This window comes from Desmodus rotundus, chromosome 7 (genome assembly GCF_022682495.2).
Source record: "Desmodus rotundus isolate HL8 chromosome 7, HLdesRot8A.1, whole genome shotgun sequence".
Taxonomy (NCBI): Eukaryota; Metazoa; Chordata; class Mammalia; order Chiroptera; family Phyllostomidae; genus Desmodus; species Desmodus rotundus.
This window is the reverse complement of record NC_071393.1, coordinates 97,881,119-97,904,310: the sequence shown is the minus strand read 5'-3', so window position 1 is coordinate 97,904,310 and position 23,192 is coordinate 97,881,119. Positions and strand designations below refer to the sequence as shown.

At 53.0% G+C, this 23,192-nt stretch overlaps 1 protein-coding gene across 6 annotated transcripts in view; it reads right to left on the bottom strand.

Annotated features, from left to right (window-relative positions):
• The window catches only part of PAQR5 (progestin and adipoQ receptor family member 5), a 69,111-nt gene extending 55,000 nt beyond the window's left edge, over positions 1 to 14,111 (bottom strand). For 2 of the 6 annotated variants that reach the window (XR_008427374.2, XM_045201866.3), the window contains exon 1: positions 13,644 to 13,788. The gene's annotated coding sequence lies outside the window, so the exon portion shown is untranslated. Of the gene's footprint in view, positions 1 to 3,785; positions 3,943 to 4,497; positions 4,594 to 10,021; positions 10,144 to 13,643; positions 13,789 to 14,018 lie in introns of those variants that run through there. The other 4 variants (XM_045201867.3, XM_071221989.1, XM_045201868.2 and 1 more) reach the window with 4 other exon arrangements.
• Between the last annotated feature and the right edge of the window lie 9,081 nt (positions 14,112 to 23,192).

Genomic DNA, 23,192 nt, shown 5'->3' with positions numbered 1-23,192 from the left:
CTGAAATTACTAGAGGAAGTTCTTTTCCTCTCATTCTTCATACAGAGGCCCGGATCTTCCTCCCTGAGCAAAATGAATTCATTTCCACACTAACTGGTGGCTGCTGGCACTTTGGGCAGTAAATCAGAAGAGGAAGGGTGAAGAGGAGGGGCAGGGAACCCAGCTGTGTTAGGGCACATCATACAGTTTGTGGGAGCAGAGCACTGGGCCGGGAGCCCTAAGACCTGGTTTGAGTCTGACTGAGCAGTCCCTGAGAGGCCCAAGGGAGTGCACAAGCTGCATGACCTTCCCGTGCCTCAGTTTCCCCATCCCAGCATGAGAAAATGGAGGCAGCAACACCTGCCCCGCACCCGCAGGCACTCACACACCACGCTGAAGGCATGGCCGTGCATGACCAGCTGTGCGAAACCCTTTGGCTCGCCCAGAGCAGCAATCGTTTAACCCCCAGAAACGCAGGTCAGCTCTGCCCTCCCCGCTCCAGTAGCACACTGGGACTACAACAAACCGCAGCCCGCAGGGCCTTCTTTAGTGGAATAAAGGCCCACTTTATCAGGAGAGGGGCTTTCCCTTTGAAAGTCAACTCTGAGGCTTCCCGATAAGGAGGGGTGTTGGCAGCACACCCAGGCAGGCTGGGCGCAGGCCCAGCCAGAGGCTCCGCCCGCGGGGTCCTGGGAGAGCTTGACCCTTGGAATTAACTTCCTCAGACTCCTGCCCTCTTCAGGCCCTGAAGGAAATCTTGAGGATGACAAGCAACGACTTGATCGTTCGGAGGAGCCTAAAAGGCACCACCTAAAAGACAAATGCTTCCAGGAGAGAAGCCAGGTGTGAAACCCAGGCCCGGGTGGGAGCTTGGGATCACAGGAGAGCTGGGCCTAGGGTAAGTCCTGGAGCCCCCAGTCTTGAAAAGCAACATTCCACTTGAAGGGCACCTTTGGGACTTGGAGGAACTGTCCCTGGGAGGATGGTGAAGCCTGAATCTACCCAGACTAGGAAGGAGGGAGGAGGCGGTAGAGCCAGCCACTTTCCCTTCCTCCGCCTCCTCCCCTCAGCCTCATGGTTAAGCCAAATTTTCATCCTCCTTCACACAATTTCCTTTTTTTTTAAATCACTTACATTTTTTAGAAAACCATTGGTCAGGTTCTAGAGAAAACGTGTACCAAAAACATACAAGAAATAAACTCTTGAGGTCCCATAGTTCAGAAATGGACTTCCTCCCCTCCCTGTGGCTTTCTCACAGCTGCTACTCCCCCGCCCCCCTTTCACGAGGACTCCCTGAGAGAAGCACTACTGAGTCCTGTTCCTGGCCCTGGGGGCAACAGAGGGATCCTTCAGGAGGCAACAACCCCCCAGTGGAAGTTTTCAAAGCCTCACAGTCCCTCAGAGAGAAGCAAGGTCACTGAGTCCAAACTCTCCCATTTAGCTCCAGGGTCCCTCCACTCCAGGGCTCCCCCGCTATGACAGAGCCTACAGGTACTCCACCGCCTTTCCCTTTCCATCTTAGGCTCATGTGTTGCCCCAGGGTGACCATCACCATCCTCTGGATGGATGCTCAATCTCCCTCAGGGACACCTGGCCAGTGGAATGCCTGAAACAAGGGCCCTCCTCACTCAACCTCGTTTCCCCTTCCCTCCCCTTCCCTCCCCTTCACCACCTTTTCCAGTCCCACTGTCTGCTTCAGCTCCTCCTCTTTTAAGAAGTCTTCTCTGCCATCCACAGCCCAGCTGGCCTCCCTTGCTCCTCTGCACTGGCACCTGGGGCTGTATTGGTGGATCGCTACCTGGTGTCTTTCCTGCCACAAACCTGTGAGACCCACAGCACCGGGCCCAAGTCAGAGATCCTAAGAAATGGGTAAGCACTTGCTGAATGGAGATTATTTCCCCCCAAATCCCACTCTCAGGAAGGTAAATAACTCTCCAGGCAACAATAAAAATCACAAGGTAGCATGAGTCATTGCCAATTGTGTACATGCGTTTGTGAACTTTTGGTGGATTTATTGACTTACATAGGTCTGGAATCTGGGCCAACATTATTAGAAGAGGCAAATTCTCCGCTGCCCTCCAAAAAGATTCTGATCTAATCATTGGTTACCCCCCACCAACACACTCCCCTGTGCCTTCTAGTCCGTGGGCCTGTATTCCCTGCTGAGGCCTTGCCTTGTTTCCAGCCCACCTCCTCCAGGAAGCCTGCCCTGAGAGCTGCTTATTCAACCACTGACACTGTGAGAGCTTTGCTGAGACCTGAGGTTTACTGCCCCTCATACTCTGTGCCTGCCAAGGGTCACTGATGTCTCAATGGTACCTGCAGGATTTTAATTCTTGGAATTGACTGAGTGACACCTGGAGAGGCTAACCGCACTGAAAGAAGAACTTACTGCTTACTGCTTATGCATCACACTACACAGGGCCACAAGGTGGGGGGGGGGGGGGGCGGGGTGCTAGGTTTTAGTCAAGAGGCAGAAGCAAGAGGGAAAGGAAGGCCTAGGCCAGAGCCTTTATTGGGTTTCCATGGGAAAGACAGCTCAGGACTGGCTCATTTGAATAATTCCAGGCATTGGGGGAACAGGAGCTGTCCCTGGTTGTCTGGTACCTGCCCTGGGTTGGTTTAGGGCAGGGGAAACGGCTTGGTGTGTGAGATAAGGAGGTGGTTCAGAGTACGGACTCTGGAGCACAAGGGAGGTGTAAACAACTTCGGCCGTTGGTTTGGCCCTATGATTAACGGGTGCCAGCCAGCCAGCCAGAAGCGAAGCAAACATATAACACCCACCCAGTCACTTCCCCTCAACTAGCTCAGCTTCAAGGGTTCATTAACTCAATCACTCTTGCCAGTAGAGCAATTCTCCTGCCCCTCGAACTCTCCGATACCTCCTTAACATAACCCCACTGCTGGAGGAAATCAGCTCTCGGCCTTCACTCCCCCCACCTGTGGCCACCAACCCCCGCATCGCACCCTCTTCCCCTGCTCCTGCCTGTTACAACAGAGGAGGTGTTTCCCGGCCTTCCACGTCTGGAATGCACCCCAATGCTTCCACAGGGACCTAGTGAACCTCTCCCACCAGCATTCACAACTCTCTAAAAAAAAAAGTAGCAACAGCAAAAAACTCCTTGATAAACTGGGGGAAAACCACTTATAATTTATATTCTAAACAAAAGACTAAAGATCACTTCCCTTTCAATAAATAAAGGCCAGTAACCTGACAGAAAATGATAGAAAACACATGCATAGAGAGTCATAGAAAAGGAAATAGAAATGGATCTGATGTCTATGAAAACATGTTCAACTTGATTCACAGCAAGAAAAATGCAAATTAAAACTATATCAAGAAATTATTTCTGTCTTCCAGATTGGCAAATATCAGTAAGTTTGGGAACACTGCATGTCAGAGGGTGTGGAAAAGTGAGCATCCTCATACATGGCAGGAACGAGCACACATTCTTAGCAATTCTATGGACAGCAACTTGCTGATGTTTTTCAAAATACAAATTCACATAGTTCTGACCCATCGATTCTACCCCTGGGACCTTATTCCACACGCACCTACCTGTATTGCAAAATAACTAAAGCACAACGAATTCAATGGGACGTTGTTTGTGATGTCCAAAAAACAGGAGATGAGTTAAAGTATATGACATCCATGTAGTGATGGAATATTATATAGTCGCAAGCAAGAATGAAGATGCTATGCACTGATTGGGAAGCATCTCAAGGTAGCTAACTGGAAAAGAACGAGTCAGGGGCAGAAGACGACAGGGAGTGTGCAACCATTAGAGGGGCAAGACTCTACATACGTGTTTACTGATCCATGCATGAAGTGTCTCTGGAAGAAACTGGTGAAGTTGCCTCTGAAGAGGGGGTAGGATTGGGAAGCCAAGGGAAATGGAGGTAGAGACTTTTCACACTGAAATCTTCATTGTTTTTGAATTCAGAACCATGCACATGTCTTTGCTAAGGAAAAAAGAAAAGATGTGTGTGGTGGGGGAGGGAGGGAGACATGCAAGATTAAAAAAACAAAACAAAACCCTCCCTGACCCACTTCCCTTTCTGGCATCCAGCTTCCCTCTTGCCCTATTCCTCAGCTACCTCCGTCTGCCCTCCCTCATGGTGTTTTCTGGTCTCTAAGTCCAGTGGCTGCTTCCCAGTCCTCATCTTACTTGAGGAGCCAGAGCTCCTGAGACATCACAGCGGGCTAGGTCCTCTTCCTTGGACACTCTTCCAGGGCACCACACAATCTGTGTTCCTCCGCTCATTCTCTGGGACTCCTCCAGTCTCTGCAGGCTCGTCCTCACTCTCCAGAACACTCCTGGAGCTCACTTCTAGGCCTCCCCTCTTCTCTTCTTGGTCCACACATGCTTCCTGGCTCCTCTACCCTGGGACTTCACTCACCTGCTATGTGTATGCAGCTCCCAAATCCACATCTCTAGCCAGACCTCCCTTCTCAGCCTAGGGCCCTGCTTGGGTCTCCAGGGATTTCCAACCCAACATAATCAAAATGTAACTCACCAGCTTCCAGCCCATTTCATCCTCCACCCCTGGGAGGCCTCCTGGCCTGTGATCCTTTTTGAGCATCCCTAGTCCATCCACTCTTCCCCCTCCACCACTGCTCACCTACTGGGTGCCTCCTCATTGACTCCACCCTCTCCTCGCTAGTCTTCCTCAGGCTCTTTCCTATCTCAGAGCCTTTGCAGGCAGAACACAGAACGCTCTACCCTGAATGCTCTCCTCCACTCTCCACATCTGCTTATCTAATGCTTATCTTCTTCTAAAACTCAGGTTAACAGCATTTCCTCTAGAAACCTTTCCTGACCTCCTAGACCAATGGATCTCAGTTGAGGGTGACTTTGCCCCCAGGGGACATTTGGCAATGTCTGGAGTCACTGTTTATTTTCACAGATGGTATGGAGCTGTGTGTGGCTACTAGCATCTAGTGGGTAGAAGCCAGGATGTTGCTAAACATCCTATAATGCATAGGACACCCCACAGCAAAGAATGGCCTGGCCCAAAATGTCCACAGTGCAGAGGTGAGGAGCGTTGGCCTAGACTAAGTCGTGTCCCCATGCCACACTTTCATAACATGCCCTATTTCTCTTGCATATCACCTATCATGATCATGATTAAATATTTAACTGTGCAAAGGTACTGGCCAAGTTCCATTTTCTAAGCTTTATGGGGTAAATAAATGAATGAAAGTCACTGTCTCATGTTTCTCTCTCTCTCTCCACCCGCGATGACTAGCCTGAAGCTTAGAACCTTGAACTTGGCAATGAAAAGGTATGGGTTGACGTGAGATGCTCAAGGCAGCGACTGACCTGTCCCGAGCAGATGCCGCCCTGGGTCCTGGCCTCCAGATCCACAGGGTCCTCTGCTGGCCAACGGCAGTCCTCACCCTTGCCCTTGCCCAGCTTCTTTCTCTGTATTGTAGCACTTAGCTCTATACAGACACCCCTCAAACCCTCATCTTCCCAGGTGGTTCCAGGGGACCTCCAAACCAACTGGACCCCAGCTACTGTCTCATCATTTTGTCAAACCAGCTGCCCCTCCTGTTAGCCTACCCATGTTCGCCTAGCCGCCAAACCAGAAACCTGGGCACCCTTGTGTGGCACATCCACCCTTCAGACCTGCTCCCTCCATCCACCCCAGTGATGTGGCTTCAGTGTTAGCCAGTTTTTGCCCACTTGGTTCTTGCCTTAAGCCTCTTTCCTTCCCAGTCCACCTGTACCATCACTCCCAGCTCTGTCCTCCTAAGATTGCAAATGGCACATGTAACTTCCTGACCGAAAAAACCCTTCAATGCTTCTCACTGACTACAGTGTAGAGGTCAAGTTCCCTAGCCTGGTCCAATACCCTTCACATTCTACCACACTGTGGCTTCATTACCAGTCACACCGCTGCTTCAGTCCCAAGCACTGTGCCACCAGCTTCGTGCCAAGTTTAGGCTCTCCCCTCTCCCTCTCCTCTTCCCTCCTCTCATCTTATCGCCCTTCTCCTTTCTCTTCTCTTCCCCTTCCTCTACTTAGACACCTGGAGGTCTCATGTTCATCCTTAAAGTCTAGTTCAAACACTTCTTCCTCAACAGTACAGCGGTTCTCCCTCAAATTAAAAGGTTACCATAGGATCTAGTGTTCCCACTTCTAGCTTTATCCCTAAAAAAATAAAAGCAGGGATTCCTAGAGGTATTTGCCCACAAATGTCTATAGCAGCACTACTCACACAGCCAGAAGGTGGAAGCGACCCAAGTGTCCATCCACAGATGAATGGGGGGGTGGGGGGACTGGGTGAAAGATGGTAGAGGGACTAACCAAAGAACATTTACCCACAACTCCTGGACAATGATGCGGGGAATGGCTGAGGGAGGGCAGAGGGTGAGGCTGGGTGGAGGTGGGAAAAGGGAAAAAAGTGGGAACAACTGTAATAGCATAAACAATTAAAAAATATAATAAAATTTTTAAAAAAGAGCTTGCAAAAAAAAAAAAGTGTGGTCTCCCCATACCATGGAACACTATTCAGCCTTTAAAAGGAAGGGCATTCTGATACACACTACAACACAGATGAACCCTAAAACATGACGCCAAGCGAAAGAAGCCCGACGCTAAAGCCACACATGAGATGGTTCTACTGGCACGAGGCCCCGAGAGCAGTCGGATTAGCGGAGACAGAAAGCAGAAGGCTGGTCGCCAGGGCCGGGGGAGGAGTGTGCGCGGGGTCAGTGCTTAGAGTTTCGGGTTTGAGGGTGGAAAGAGCTCCATAGCTGGGTGGCGGCGATGGCTGTACAATGATGTCAATGTACTTAAAAACACTGAAGTGTATACTTTAAAATTATAAAAATTGTATATTTTCATATCTATTTTACCACAATAAAAATAAAAGGCAGAAACAAAACCTAAACCCTCTTCTTTGTGTTGAAAACCTCTATACCCTACGGCCACCTCACCAAACCCCGTCCACGCATCTCCCCGATTTCCTGCATCGCGCCCTGGGTGGGGCTGACCGGGCCCTCGCTGTGCAGGCTGGCAGGCGGCCGCAGCACGCGGCAATTACGGACTCACGTCCTGTCCTCCCAGGCGGAAGATTTCTGCAGGCAAGACTGTGTCTAACTCCCTGCTCCTTCACCAGCATCTCGCCCACAGTCGGGAGCAGTCTACAGTCCTTCAATGGGGACTATAAGAATGAATAACCCACATGAATCTTTTTGGGTTAAAACTACTCCAAATCTCACAGCCCGTTGGCCCGAGAACAGTGATTTATTGAATACTTCCAAGATTCATCGACAAATCCCTCCCACGCCTGGAAAAGATAAATCTTCACCCTGCCATTAAGCAATAGGGTCAGAAGGGGCTTCCGTGGACAAAGACAATAAACAGCTAACTTGGGAGGAATAAACAAAATTAAACCAGGGCTGGGTGGGGGCAGGCCTGCAGGGCCCTTGCGTCTAACATCACCATGCTCTGTCCTCTCCCTCCCCTTTCAGGACAGTGAGAGAGGACGGTGGGGAAGCCCAGTCCTTTGAACACACAGAGTTGACTGGTCACTGGCTGGAAAGCTGCTGACCTTAGCGTGTGGGCCGACCACAGGCCTGCCGCCCCTGCCCCCCACCTTCTTATGTAACCCAAGGTCTGAAAGCAAAGAGCTTGGTCTTGGCTCTCAGCAAGAAGCCCAGCAAGCCGGGAGCCTTCCCTTTTCTCGAATCCCGCCCTCTAAGCCATGGGAGCCCCTACACACAGTCACACACAGTCCACATTTACAACACAGGGCTGGAAAGAGGCAACTGCGTCCTGGGTCCCGAGAGTAATTCTTGGGAGGGAATTCGGAGATGGTCTCACCCAGCAGTTCCCACCAGAGGCACCTTTGCCCTCAGGGGACATCTGGCATTGTCTGGGGCAGTTTTGGTTGTAAAGCAGGAAGTGAGAGGTGGTGCTACTGACATCTGGTGAGTAGACAGAGGGATACTGCTCAGCGCCCTGCGGTGCTCAGGGCGGGACCCACAGCAAAGTGTACCCAGTCCCACACCTCAGTGGTCCCTGATCCAAGCCAAGCTGCCTCTTTCACAGATGAGGAAACTAAGGCCCCGGAAGGGACAGAGCCAAGGTCAACTGTGCCTTATTGTCAGAATTAGAATCCAAGGCTCCCAACCAGCCACACCGCCCACAGCAGCCTTCAGCTCCCAAGAGTGCAGTGAGCCCTGGCCCAGTGGCTCGGTTGGGTACAGGTTTAATCCCAGTCAGGGCACATACCTAGGTTGCGGGTGTGACCCCCCATCGGGGCGTGTATGGGAGGCAACCAATCGATGTTTCTCTCTCATTTCAATGTTTCTCTCTCCCCTCGCTTCCTCTCTCTCTAAAATCAATAAACATATCCTTGGGTGAGGATTTAAAAAAAAAGAGTGACCAACTCAAAGACTGGTGGCAAGCTGGTCGAGTGGCTGAATTTGGGACCACGGAATCTAGAGGCTTGTGATGGCTAGGCTCTTTGCCTCTGGGGCTCCCAAAAACCATTGAAAGAGTGTCTTTGGGGGCTGTAGTGTGTCTGGGCAAATGCCTGTCTGAGCCCTGGCGGATATGACTCAGCTGGTTGGAGCACTGTGTTATAACTGAAGGGTTGAGGGTTCAATCCCCTATCCCTGGTCTGGGCAAGTATGATCCCCGGTTTGGGTGTGGACAGGAGGCAACCAATTGATGCTTCTCTCACATCAACATTTCTCTCTCCCTTCCTCTCTCTTTTCCTCTCTCTCAAGCAATGAAAAAATGTCCTCGGGTGAGGATTAAAAAAAAATGCCTGTTTGAGGCTTAGGCAAAAGTTGCCACTCACGTCCGCACAGAACAATCTAGGGGTGATCCCAGCCTGGTGTCAAAGCCGGAAGTGAGCACAACCCTACGAGATAAACCCTGGTCAGAGAACAGGGCGTGGGGGGACTGCACCTTAGATCACTGCTTTGGGGAGTACTGTCTTCTTCCTAGATGCCAAAAATGACTGTATTTCTCACACCTGTTGGCCCCTCACTGCCATCCTGCATAATTTCCAAATACCATCTCGTGTCACCCTTGTCCTTTTCCCCAGGAGCCAACACCAGCCTTGGGCCAGACACAAGGGCACAGGGCCAGGCATCAAAGCTGACAGTGCAACCCCATTATTTATGAAGGACTGACTCACATCATGTCACAGCAGCTGTACTTTTCCATCTACTGTTGCTGAAAGCCACCAGACTTGTAGTGATGGTGGCGATAAAGAGAAGGTCAGGGGACAGACATGCATGAGCTATGTCTCAGGCCAAGGCCTCCCCCTCTTCAGGGGAAGGGAGCCCAGGATGGTGGGGGCGGGGGTGGGGTGGGGTGAGAAACTACAGTGGCTTCAGAGACAGGAGGAGTCACCATTACGAATTCATTTCTTCAGGCTAAGAATCATTATTGTTCCCTCCACCTGCCCTGTTCCCTTCCTCTACAATTTTTCCAACAAGCTGATAAAGTCCTACAAACCCTTGAAGGCCCAACTTCTGGAGTCTCTTCCCCAAAACCAAGTCTCAGGTGCATCCTGATTCTTAATTTGGCAAGCCACAATAACAAAGGAAAAGTATGTGGGGTCAACAGCAGGGCTTGGGGTAAACCAAGGCTCCCATGGATGTAAGGTGTGGGCTCACACGGGACCTGCTTCCCCTATGAGGGGCGAGCCCACCACCTTGGCCTCCAGGCTCTCTGTCCCATGAGTGTGGCCTACCTGGCTGACTGAGGCAGCATGGCATGGAGGCTAAGGCTGCAGGGTCTGGAGCCAGACTGTTCGGGCTAATTCTGGTGCCCCCCTGTCCCTACAAGTGTCATCTTGGGCAAAGTTAGGCCACCTTTCTGAGGCTCAGTTTCCCCATCTGTAAAATGGAGATGATACAGTTTCAACCTCGTGGAGTAATTGTAAGGATTAACTAATGCATGTAAAGGCCTTAGAACAGGGCCTGACACCCAGCTCACAGTTGTTGGATGTGTATTACTATCATTAATAATGTAGGTCCCCAAGCAATCAGGAAAGAGAACAGGGTCTATACTTCCTGGGAGTGGAGGAGGAGAGATGCCTCCAGGGACCCCATCTGCCATCTCTCCTCCTGCAATAGCGTCCTCGGGAAGTTTCCTTGCCACCAGTCTCTTCCCTTCCAATCAACTCCATAAGGCCCCACAGTTTCACCTTAGAACGCAGATCATATTCCTTTGCTGAAACAATGGCGGCTGAAAGAATGAGGGGGAGGAGGGGTTGAAGTTGCTCGGTGCGTGTGGATGTGTCTCCCGTACTTCTATCCCGTAGAAAGCTCCAGCTCCTGCCCATAGTTCTTGCACTTCCACCTCCACACCCCACACTTGGGCTTCTCCATCCTGCTTGTCTCTATACACAGTGTCTTAGAAACCCAAGCTCTTGCGGCCCCCAAGGGGACCACCTTACCAGATTCCTAAGTGGGGCCTCAGCCCCAAGCCTTCCCAGGGCCTGGGGGAGAGTAAGTCCTCACTCCTCCTGGCCCACATGTCTGGTTGCACCTCCTCACACAGGTGTGCTATCTCTGGCCCAGGTGATCTGAAGCTCCACCCTCCTCCCCAGGACTTTGGGGACTTGCCTTTGGTCTCCCAGGGTTCTCCAGTGCCCTGGGGAGCTTTAAAAGGAGGCCTGGAGAGGGTGCAATTTTTCACTACTAACGGAAGAACTGCCCACTCTTGGAGGGCAGCATTGGGAGGGTTCTTTTCGGAAGGAGGGTCTGACCCAGAGTACTCTTCCCGGGCTCTCTCAAACCGCCCTGTGTAAGTGGCTGTCTGTTCAGCCTAGCAGCAGCACCTCTGGGTGACTGGAGGCAGCTGCCTTGAGGCACCCCTAGCAACCTCGTGCAGTGGACAGAGACCCAGCTTTGAATTAGTTGGAGTCCAGTCAAGAAAAGCTCCAGCGCTGCCTCCAGCAGGTCACTCCTCCTCTCTGGGCCTCAGTCTCCCATCTGTACAATGAGGATGGGCTGGCTTGACGCACCATCTATCCACCACGTGTCACTGGGCACCCACCTCCTACAGCAGGCGCTGCTCTGGTCCCTGCGGCTAGAGCAGTGAGTGAACAGACAAAAGCCCTGCCCTTGTAGAGCCGATGTTCTTACAGGCACCACAGACAACAAACAAGATTTTTAAAAAGTGAAATGTACAGGATGTGACGTGGCAGTACGTACTATGGAAGATAAGGCAGGGAGGGTGTAGGATATTACTTCTAAGGTGATTCCAGCTGAGCAATTCTGAGTCTAAAGCTCCAGTTAAGACCTAGGAATGGGCAGTGGGAAGCTCAGCAGGGACAGCTGTGGGTGGGGAGCATGTTGGTGCCACTCACAGTGGCCTCCTCGAGGGAACAGAACTGACCAACCCTGGGTATCCTGATGTGTCCTTGGGCCAAAGCAGCCACTGGGCTCTGCTGAGGAATCCAGGGGGTTATGGGTTCCTGGCAGGGCCTCAGTTTTCAGGGCACAGCCGCAGAAAACCTTCTAGGGCCCTCCTCTGCAGACACCCCACCAGCCCTGACTTTGGGTAAACAGGAAGACAGTGCCCACTGCTTTCTCCAGGGGCTCTCACACCACTCCTGTCCCCCTCCCTCTCCCTGACCCCACCCGCTCTATATGGGAGCCTGTCATGGGGAGGGGGAAGAGGGATTAAAAACTCTCCCTTGTTCTACCAGTTTTAGCAATTTCTCATCCTGCAGAGACTGTTTTTGATCAATAAATACTTCCTCGGAACCTACTGCGTGCTCAGGATGAGGCCGGCTCCCTGAGGGATTCGAAGATGCAGGGTCCCTTCCCAGAGGAACCCACAGCTCACCTGGGCAGGCCAGGCTGACACGGACACATAAGGAGGTGACTACTGTTTGCTCTGACGTTTACAGAGGCCTTCCGGCTGCTCCCTCTCCCATAAAACCATGCAGGTTCTGTTGTCCCCATTTCACAGGTGGGGAAATGAAGGCCCAGAAAAGCAAGTTCTCTTCCCTCAGTCCATGGTTGCCCCAGGGAGTGGTAACAAGAGGGAGGAGGCAACAAAGATTAATGTTTCCAAGTAAGATTTTCTGGAGGGATGGGTAAGACTTGGGTGTAGGCGGGACAAGGGTCCTCTGCCTCCAAGCCAGGGCAGGCCAAGCTGGGCGTGTAGTCCACCTCCCTCTACTTCCCCCTGGCCTGACAAGAAGTGGATGAGAGTAAAGCAAAAGCCCATCTGTCTGGAAAACTACATGGGGCTATGGATGTGCTCGCTGGTTAAAAAAGTGCCAAATTGCCTCCAGTGGGTAAGAATGTGAAAGGCCTTTGGTGGTGGTGGCCCTTTTCTGGTCTGGCTTTTCAGAGCGCCCTTTCTTCTGCTCACCAAGGGCAGAGAGCCGCCAGCCGGGAAAGAACCGCTGCTGTTCCAGGTTAATTCAGTTCTTGTGGAGCACCTTTGTTCCAGGTACTCTGGCTACAACCCGAAACAAAACAGGCCCTGCCCTCCTGCAGTTCTTAGCAAGGAGCAGACTCTCCTGGAGGAGCTTCCTGACCAGATTTTATTCCTTCTTGGAGGCCCCCTTCCTACCCCTTCCAGGGGAGGAGCCTCAAGGGAGAGGGAGAAGAAACAAACCCCTGCTGAGCTGCGGGCCCAGCAAAAACGTCCAGGAGCCACCATCTGGCTCTAGAGACTGTGGCTTCAGGTCCTCCTCCACCACTTTTCGTGAGCAAACTGCTTAACTTCTTTGGGCCTCCTCTTTCCCTCATCCGCCAGGGAATAAGACCTGCTTAGAATGCTGCTTTCTTGCGGTGGTAAAATGAATCAGAGATGTGTTTTGTGTTAACTCCTCTCGAACCCACTGACCTCCCCCCACCTGTTCTCTCTGGTTCTGCGCGGAAATGGGCACTTTTCACCCCCAGCTCTACCTTGAGCCTCCTTACACTCTAGGCTGGAGGAACCCATTCTGCTCAGAACAGCAACGATTATGGAGCGCTGGGCCTCCGCCCCTGCTGTGCTGCAGGCCTCCCTTTCTCCTGCGCTCCTGTCTCTGGGGCCTGGAAAGTACTGGGAGAGCCAAGGATGCCCATCCAGGGCTGTGGCCCGCCACAAGACAGCACAGAAGCCAGGACACCTCTGGGCTGGGCACCCACTTCAACAGCGCCCAGACGAACCCCATGAGCTACGGGCCGCCACCTCACCCTCACTCCTGCTCGCTCAGCCCCGGTGTCCTAGCGCGTATTTGGCCCCAAGAGTGGGGAAGCACAAATGTAAACATCCCTTAAGACATCACCAACTCTGCGGTCCCCATCCTAAATTTTTTTTCCAGGGATCGGGTAGTACGGGGAGGGCAGCAAAGGCTCAGAAGAGTGAGCGATGGGAAAGTGAGAAGGCAAGACTCAACCGATTTCAGCGGAGACCCTGTGCACCCGCGGCAGCCGCCCCACCGTGGCCCCAGCTCCCCGCAGCAGGAGACCGGCGGAGGGCGTGCGGGAACCGGGCTGCATTTTCCAGCCGCCCCGTGCACAGCCGTCCGTCGCGAACTTTCCAGGACCCGCCCTCGGAGCTGCCGGCGGGCTCCAGGGAGCCCGCGGGAGGCCGCGGAGTTGGGTGCGCACGGACGGGGAACAGGGAGGGCGCGCACGGGGACACTCTGCAGCACGGGCGAGGAGTCCCGCCCTCGGTTACCTGCGTTCCGAGGGTCATGGGCGTCCGGCTGAGAGGGCGCGTGGACCCGGGCGCTCCTCTGGGCGTAGTGGCCCCTAGACATGCGGGCGCTGCACCTGGCCCGGCCGGTCGCGCGCTACCCCTCCCGTCCCGCCCGCGATCTCCTGCCGCGCGGGGCGGGGCGGGGCGGGGAGGCCGTGGGAGGAGCCGCTGGCGGGGGGCTCCCTCCCTTCCCCGGGCTCGCACTTAACAACCAGCCAGCCACCGACACTGGACTCGGTGACCTCCAAAGGGTCGCCCTACCACTCGCCAGGCTGAGGTGCGACAACAGCCCTGCGCCCAGGGGGTGCTCATAGCCCCCCTCACCTCGTACCGCTCTGCGTTCATTACGCTTACCCGCACTTCCCGGAGCCCAGGGTCCGGAGCCTGAGGTCTCATTGAATGCCAGACCCCTGAGCATGACCTTCGGAAGAATGCACAGGGTGGAGCACAGGGAAGAAAAAACAAAACCAAAGCGGGTACCCGCAGCCACACCCCACGTGTGCTCGTCTCAGGGAGAGAGGCTGCTGGCTGTTCTGGCCTGGTTGTCAGTTACACCTGGCTCCCTCCGGAGTGGCCCAGAAGTCGGTCGAGGTGGTGAGGGCGGTGTTGCTTGGCCACCCCTCTCCCTGTCTCCCAGGTTTCCATTTCCCAGGTCTGGAAAGTGCTGGGCCTGGGCCTCTGCCACTCAGTAGACACCAAGATAAGAGTTGAAGGGACACAGAGGACAAAGAAACACTTGGCCCCTGGGACCTAGACTTTGCGGCTGCTCCCAGGTGCTGAAGGAACAGGTTGCAGCTACTTCCTGTCCCCCCTGCCCACCCCCACCTTTCTGGAAAATCCACCCCTTGGTCCAAACTCCCCTACTGAAGTGGGGGTCACACCCTCTTGGGCCTCAGGCTCTCTGAGCTCTGCTTTGCCTTACTTGCTAAGTGCACAGACAGTGGAAGGAGCACTATACCTGGAGTCCAGAGGCCTCCATTTAGCGCTGTGACCTTGGACAAGCCTCTGTCCCTTTTTGGGCTCTAGTTTCCCCATTTGCAGTGAGTAGGTTTCATCCAATTGTCTTTAGGCCCTTTTAATGGATCCTGAGCTGTGCTATTGGGCATCTTGCTTTGTAAGCTTTTCTGTGCTGCACACCTTGTAAAGGTGCGTCTATGCGTGTCTGTGTGTCTGTGGCCCTCAGTCCGGATTAGTTTGTCCTCTCAGACTTAAATTCTTTTTTTTAAATGAAGCATGTTTTAAACATGCCTTCGGTTTTTATTTTATTTATTTATTTTAATCCTCACCCAAGGGTATGTTTATTGATTTTAGAGAGCGAAGAAGGGAGAGAGAAAGAGAAACATCAATCAGTCGACCTGCAACCCAGGTACACATCCTGACCTGGGATCGAACCCACAACTTAGTGGTGTACAGGATGACACTCCCACCAGCTGAGCCCCCTGGCCAGGGCTGAGACTTGAGTTCTTGAAGGGAAGGTGACTGAGGGCATAAAAACAGGTAGGTCATCCTGTGAAAAGTGGAGCTTGACAAGAATGCCTGGCATTGGGGAGGTAAATCTTGGTTCCAGCTTATGAATTTGGAGTGGCTTCAGACAAGTCCCCTGTCAATAACCCTCCCTTTGCCTTCCCACAGGTGTGGGGGCTAACTGAGGTATTGGATATGGAGCCCTTTGAATGGGCGAGGCAGGAGGTTGTGTGTTTTCTGATGCCATCTTTGGATGCCTGTGACAGTGATGGACTTGGGAGGCAGAGGGGGATTCTCGTTCCCACCCTGTAGAAGCTGCAGCATGGACAGCACAGGTAGGTACTGCACCCCCACTTCCACCACCAACCATGTGAACAGACACACAGCGCCTACCTGGGCTCCCGCCCCTGCAGGCCCCTGTGTGCACCTTGGGAAGCTAAAGAGGGAAGATCAAGAAGCTCGCAACCTAAAGGGAGGTGGTCAGTGGATTACCAATGAACCTATGAGCATGTCCTGGCTGAACACCTGGTTGGTAGGTGCCACAGACACCCAGCTCTGCTCTTAAGGAGATTAAAATCTAGCTGAATGATTAAACAGGCATACTTTGGAGAGAGATGTGGAGCAAGGAGAGGCTGTTGCAGAGGTGAGCACACAGGGAGGACAGAGCAGGAGGATGGAAAGGGAGGGAGCCTGGCAGGAGGTGGTGGTCTGGGGCCTTCTGTGCAGCCCAAGGAAATGTGAAGCACAGGGAGGACTGGGATGTGTACCAGTGACTGGGAGAAGCACTCCAGTTGGGAGAAGGAGCAGAGCCAAGGTGTACAGGTGGGAATGAGCAGAAGGGAGGGAGGGTGCTTGCAGGATTTTTGAGGCCATAGCAGTTGGGGAGATATGGCACGGGATATTCCTGGAGAGGCACAGTCCCCAAATTACCCATCGAGGCAGCAGATGACGGGAAATTACTCAGGTGACATGGAAAAAGCACCAGGAGTCGGGCAACCTGTATTCAAATGGCTCTGAGCAGTTGGTTCTCTTCTCGGCCCCTCGGTTTCTTTTTCTACAGAGTCGGGATCATAATGTCTTTTCTATTAGAGTTATCGTGGGGACCATGAGATGCATTCGGACATGCTCTAAGCTGCAGAATATTGACTGAATTTAACCTTTGGGGTTTGGTTGTTTCCTTCAGGGGCCTCAGTAAACATTTGTGGAACTGACCCACGTTGGGTTGGGCCCTATGTGTCTCTCCATGGCAACAGGTGCATGGACCACGAGAGGGGAGGGGGATCTGCAATGGTCAGAGGGACCCAAGGAGGGGGGAAGAAAGGAGAATGGCAGTCATAAATGTCACATCTCCTTTGGACACCTTTGCAATGTAACTCAAATACCCTTTTGGGGAGAATAGTCCCGCCCCATCCATAGGACTCAGAATCTCCTGTCTGTCTCTGCCCCTCCTGGCACTGGCATGTTCAGGGTGCACAGTGCCAGAAGTTACTTCCCTCACCAGGTGCCAGCTCCTCCAGGGCGGAGGGGAGGGGGGCAGACTGTCCTCTTTGTTCGAAATGCCTTGTCTGACAGCAGGAACAGCACAGCGGGGGCCAGCACCCCACCGCACAACAGGACTCAGATCCCTCTTGCATTCTTTGCATTCTCGGCCCCCTCGCACCCAGCCCTAATTTGACACATAAGCCCTCTCCCTCTTGTTGTCCTCTCTGTGATGGAGTCCTCAGGGCAGGGCTAACTGCTCCACTTTGTAGATGAGAAAACTGAGGCTGGGAGAGGTGCCCGGGCTGATCTAGACCCATCGCCTTACCTGCACCGCTGGGACTGCCCTGCCGACAAGGCCCTTTCCTGGCCACCATCCCATCAGGGCCAGGTGCATTAGCCTCGTTGTGCAGCGGAAGACAAGGCTGCTCAGGGACCGATGACGGGGGCTTCTCCGAGAGCTCTTCTGTCAGGCCCTGTGCTCAGACAAGCAGTCACTCCTGCAATTACTTTCCCAGGGCTGCCGTAACAAATTAGCACTGAGGCAGTAGCTTACACAGAAACTGACTCTCTCACAGTCCCGCATGCTGGAAGTCCCCAGTCCTGGTGTCAGCGGGGCCACACTCCCTTTGAAGTTTCCACAGGAGAACGTGCCTTACTCCTTCCAGCTTCTGGTGGCTCTGGGAGTCTCCTGGCTTGTGGTGGCAGGACTTCAGTCTCTGCCTCCGTGTTCACATGGCCTTCTCTGCGTCTCTGTGCCCTCTCCTATTTGTATAAGGACACCAGTCATTGGGTTCAAAGTGATCCCATCTCGAGACCCTTAATCACATCTGCAAAGACCCTTTTTCCAAGTAAAGTCACAGGGACTGGAGGTTAGAACACGGACTTATCTTTTAAGGGGACACTGACCTGCTGCAGTGTCTTTCCTCCTCATGGCAGTACCTGGTGGTCCCTCGGGGTCAGTCTCCTCCTTTCCTTCGTCTCTCACCTTCTCCCCTCGCCTCAGCTGCCTGGAGAGAGCCTCCTACAGCGAAAGAGCCTCCTCCTCCCACCTGGTCCTGTTACAGAGGAGAAAGGAAGCAAGAGCCATGTGGGGACTTTGCTGGGGGCACTGAGCTGGGGGACTCACCCCTCTTTGACTTCCTCTACCACCATTTCACCGTCTGACCAAAGCTGTTTCAATAGCACGCTTGCGCCCCTTCCTCTAACACCTTTCCGTCGTGAGGTACCTGTGGAAGGCACCTTGCCTTCTTGCCCCTTTTGAAGAATGTGCTCACCCCACTCCATGCCCCAGCCCTTCTCCTGATGCCCAGGTGCTGACAGCTCTTTGCCAGGGAGCAAAAAAGCTTTGCATTCTGGGCAGAGAGCACAGCCTTCCAGGCAAAGCCCCCTGGGGTGGGGGTGGGGGCACAGCAGTCGCTCCCAAGGTGTGGGTCCTGTCCTCAGAGCAGCATGGAGGGAGGCAGAGCGTGAAAGGCTGGCCCTTGAAGAGTGTGTGGGGGGATAGAAGACGCTAGGCAGGGAGCAGGATGACCTAGTGTGTCTGAGGCTCACATCGGCCAGGGCCAGGCCAAATGGCCATACTTAGGCTTGGACCCCTGCCTCCCCAGGGAGAGACCACGAGGGCCCAACATCTCAGGTCCCTGAAGGAAGCCCCAGGCCTGCCCAATCTCAGGGTCTGTCAAGAGCCAGAGAATCCAAAGGGTCTGCAATCTTCCATACAAGGGGCTCTGGCAGCCCCCGCTTGCAAGGGGAGAGCTAGGGGACCGGTCTTGAAGCTACGTTTCAGAGAAGCACGGTTTTATTTGGGTGGAGGGTTTGTGTGGGTGGCTAGGGAAAGAGCACACATAGAGATTACGAAGGGGGTTCACTGACCCTCCCCCTGCAAGCACCATCTCTGTTTTCTCCTCCTAGCCTCAGAGAGCCTCTGTCCCTGCATCCAAAAATGCTCTGATGAGAAAATATAATACTTGATCCAGTGGTTCTCAGTCCTGGATGATGTCGGCATCAGCCACCAAATCAATCTGAACCTCTGTAGGTGGGAACAGGTCTTTTTAAAGATCCCCAGATGATTCTGTGTGCAGCCAGCATGGAGTCGCGGAGGTAGTCCAACTCCCTCGGCTGCCCAACACTCGGGGTGCCTAGAAAGCAGCTGCCATCGTCATCCTGCCCCACAGTACCCCGGGTTGGACTCAGCACACAGTGAATATACCGTGTGTACAAAGAAATGTGTGTGGGGCCCGAGGAGCCTTCCTTGACCACTTCAGCCCACAGCCGGGTGGTGGATTTCCCCAGCAGCAACTGCAGTTGTACTTCCTGCCTGAATTCTAGGCCACCCCGTGCACGTGTCTCACCACTTCCCTAGGTTTCTTCCTCTCCCAGACTCCTTGTCACCCACTGGGGGGGCTGGAGGAGTGGGAAGGAGGGAGTTCCTCTGGGCAGCCTCTGATATCTGCCCTCAGCCTGAGGCTGCTGCCTCTCCTCCAGGGCTCACAGCCTTGAAGGATTGCCCCTGCAAAATCTGGACTACCCTAGGGAACCCAGAGATCCCCTGTTTGACCTCCAGCTCTCGCTCAATCCCCAGGTACCAGCTGTCTTCAAGCTCTAGACAAAACCTGGGCTCAGTTCCCTTTCAAGAGCCACACAAATATTCATCACCTTTTACCCAACAATCCCACACCTAAGAATGTATCCTGAGGGAATAATCCTCAAACAATGAGAAAGCTCTTTGAACAAAGTTCCAGCATTATACCTAACAGCAGGGAACTTGAAGCAACCTAATGTCCAGCTCCAGGGCACAAATAGGCAGCAGCCCACCCATTTTAAAAGCTAATTGTGAAGACTGTTGCAACGTGGGAAAACGCTGATGATACGGTATTGAGGGCAGAATTTCATTGGGCAGGAGTCCAGCTGGGAAAAAGGTGTATGTGCACATACAAGGGCTGGAGCGGAATTGGGGGGGAAAAGAAAACCAGAATTCCCATTCACTAGATCTGGCATTGTGAGTGATTCTTTTTCTGATTTCTGGTATTGTGGTAATAAGTATGCAATAAATACATATTTGTATGAGTGTGTAATAGTAATTATTATTAGTCTTGCATTCAGGGAAGGCTCTTGAATACTCCTGGTCAAGCTCAGGGGTCAAGAGCACAGGTCCTCCCATGGGCTGCCTCTGTGGAGTATTTGCATTTGAAAGAAGCTAGTTTCAGACAAACTGCAGTGCTCAGCCTAGGGGGGCAGAGCTGTTTTACAGGTGGGAAAGCCCTGAGGTCCCCACCTGTGGATGAGTCCTCTTCTCCATGCTCCCACCCCCTCAGCCTTCTGGGCTCAGTGTGCCCACCTCCTGGGGACAGCAGAGGGAGAGCGCACAGGTACCAGCCTCTGAGCCTCACCGGCCCTGCACAGTATCTTATTCATTAATAAGAATGTCTGTGGAGTCAGGCAGGGACACTGACTAGGTGAGAAAGCTGCGGAGGGTCCATAGCTAGTAGGGGCAGGGCTGAGATCTGAACCCAGATGGGACTCTGCCAGGGGCAAAGGCCTTCTCCCCTCTTCCTTTGGGGCCTCCCCCTGGGGTGGAGGGGGGACCCGGTGCTACCCAGAGCCTCTTCAGCGGCAGCCTGGATGGCCAAGGACACCTCTAGAAATAGGGCTGAGACCGAGTGCTAACCCCAGGAAGAGGGGGCTGGCGCTGGGCCCCAGGCTTCCTTAGACTCTGGGTGTGGACCTTTTGAAGTTGTGTTCTCAGGAAAGGACTGAGGAAGCCTTGCTGGGCACTTTGTCCACACCCAGCTCGGGAGCTGTTACCGGAGGGAGGCAGAAGTGCTGCCTCGGGCTCTCCTGGGGCCTGGCTGGGAGGGCAGCTCTGGCTCCGATGAACACCGCGGCATGCCCAGTCTGCTTACGGTGTGGAAATCCAGATTTACACGAAACATTTAGCCGGGCAGGAAGGCTTCGTTTAACAACAGGATTTAAAGGGATAATCATAACCAGCGTCTACTGATTTCTTATTACAGGCCAGACCCGGTATCTCACCTAACGCTCACCCAGCCCCGTGCCTGTCATTATCCCCATTTCACAGATGGAGACTTGAGGCAATGACTTGTCTAAGGTCACACAGTTGGGACTCAACTCAGAACTGGTGCAAAGTTCATGCTCTCAGTCGCTGTGCTGTACTGCCTTTCTTACTAACCAGAGGGTACATTTCACAGTCCCAACACTAAATATGTATATAATTTTTCCTGGAACATGCCCTCGCCACAACATATATTCTACAGCTACTGGTCAAAATATGACTCCAGTTCACGTGAGCCAGCCAGTCTTGAGGCTTTCACGGGATTAAGCCTCTGAGAAATTGTCCACTTATGGGAAATATGGAGAACATATAGTCAGTTTCATATATTAGGAGAATATAGGGAGATAGAGATCTATTACTTATTCCAGGAAAAGTAAGATCCTAAAAGGGCAAGTGACTTTTCTGAGGTCATTCCATGAATTAAAGGCTGAAATTGCATTCGATTGCCAGCTGTTTTGCTGGGCTTTCTTCCTCCTCAAAGATTCTTGTGCAACTGTTTTCGGGGTGGGTTCTGACACTAGAAAGTCCCTTCGGGTCCGGTCTGTGTTATATCAGCCTACACGGTTTATTTAGTTTGCCTTTGAAAGATCCAAGTGCAATGTCTTTCTCCCAACACATAGCTGTGAGTGAGCCCAGTGGTTGCCCTGGCCTCCGGCGACAGCCGCAGCGGCTAGAATCTGCAGAGCGCAGCGGTGGCAGTCTCCCTCACTGTCAAGTTCCTTTCTGACCCACAGCTCTGTTTGACAATACTTCTGAAATCCCTGCTAAATATTTTAGCACAGGGAGGGAGTTGCTAAAGAGAGGGAGAAGATAGTTGAAGGCTGTGTAAATATTTAATTTAGCCCCAAGCTGGTATCCTTAATTACAGAACATTAATGTCTTTATCATAGTAGTATTCCTGAGTCTAACTAACGGCAAACAGCCTTTCCCAGGCTCACGTCAAACCCCCGGTCGTAAGACTCCAGACAGAGCCTCTTTCTATTACTTGAACGCTCTGTTCCCTCCATCCTCCCAGCCCACACCCATGCTGCCCTTCCCGTCCCTGGCACATCCTCATCACCAAGGGCCAGGGGAGAGGTGGGTCAGATTGCGTCATCCCTGCTTGAGGATAAGGAAATTGAAGCTTAAAGAGTCAGGGAAGCTAGTAAATGCTGAGTCCAAGTTTTTTTCCACCCAAACTCCGAGCATTTTCGGCTCCACGTTGGGGTTCACAGGGAGGCCCTCTGGACCACGGGCCCCTATGACTCCTCCCTTCTTGGAGTTCAGTTCTCCAGTAATGAATGTCTAAAGGGAGTCAGCAAATCACCCAGAGACAAAGGGCCATGGAAGACCTAAGCCTAGTTCATGCCCAGAACTGTCAGGGCTGGGGGCCAGGGGCTAATCCCTGGCTACCCAGACTCAGAGTGAGCACCGGCCCCACCATGCCAGCCCAGGACCCGGTTCCAGCTGCCCTCTGGCTCCCTGTTTCACCCCTTCATCACATTAGCATCCCTGCCCCCATCCACTGCCCCGGGGCCCAGACTTCATTGGTTTTCTCTAGTTCTCACCACACCCACACTGTGGTAAGGCTGATGTTATCATCTGCCCCCCCCTCCCCCGCCCCACAGATGGAGTCACTGAAGAGGAAGAGTTGCAGAGTGGTTAAATGCCTTAGTCAAGCTCATGCACTTGGCAAATGCTGAGTCAGGACTTGAACCCACAGTGCATGGTCTCTTGACCCCAGACATCCAGCTTGCCCAGCTGGCACCCCAGTATTCCCTTCACCCCCAACCTTCAGATCATCAGTCAGCCTGCCCCTGTGCTTGGTGAGTGCCGCCTGCTGGGCTCCATCCTGGCTGGTAGAGCCTCAGTTTTGGGCCTCACCTTCCCAGTGCACTGGGCACCTGTCCACTTGAGCGGAAGGACCAGTGTGCCCAGGAGCATTGTGGGGTCTCATTGCCTCAGGACCAGGTCAGAAGCTCACAGAGTGGGGAAGGGTGGGCTTCATCTGGCCCCTGATTTCTTTCTTCCTTTGCTCATTCAATCAGGCTTTATAGAGATTCTTACCGAGCACCTGCTCTGTGACAGATGCTCTGGTGAGCTGAAAACTGTTATGTGTTGATTCCAGATCCTGTGAATACATTACCTATATGGTGAACAGGAGTTTACAGATGTGGTAAGTGAAGGATCTTGAGATGGGATGATTATACTGGATTCTCAGAGTGGGCCCTTTGTAGTCACAAGGATTCTTGTAAGAGAAAGGCAGGAGAGTGAGAGGTCAGAGAAAGAAGAGTGGCGAGGAAACAGAGGGCAGAGCGATGCAGCCACGAGCCAAGGATCGTGAGCAGCCTCTATAACATGATAAAGGTGAGCAAATGGATTCTCCCCGAGAGTCTCTCTAAAGAACGCACCCCACCAACAGCTTACTTTTAGCCAGTGACTCTGATTTTGGACTTCTGATCTCCAGAACCAAAAGATAACACATTTGTGTTGTTTTAAGCCACTTCGTTTGTAGTCATTTGTTAGAGCTG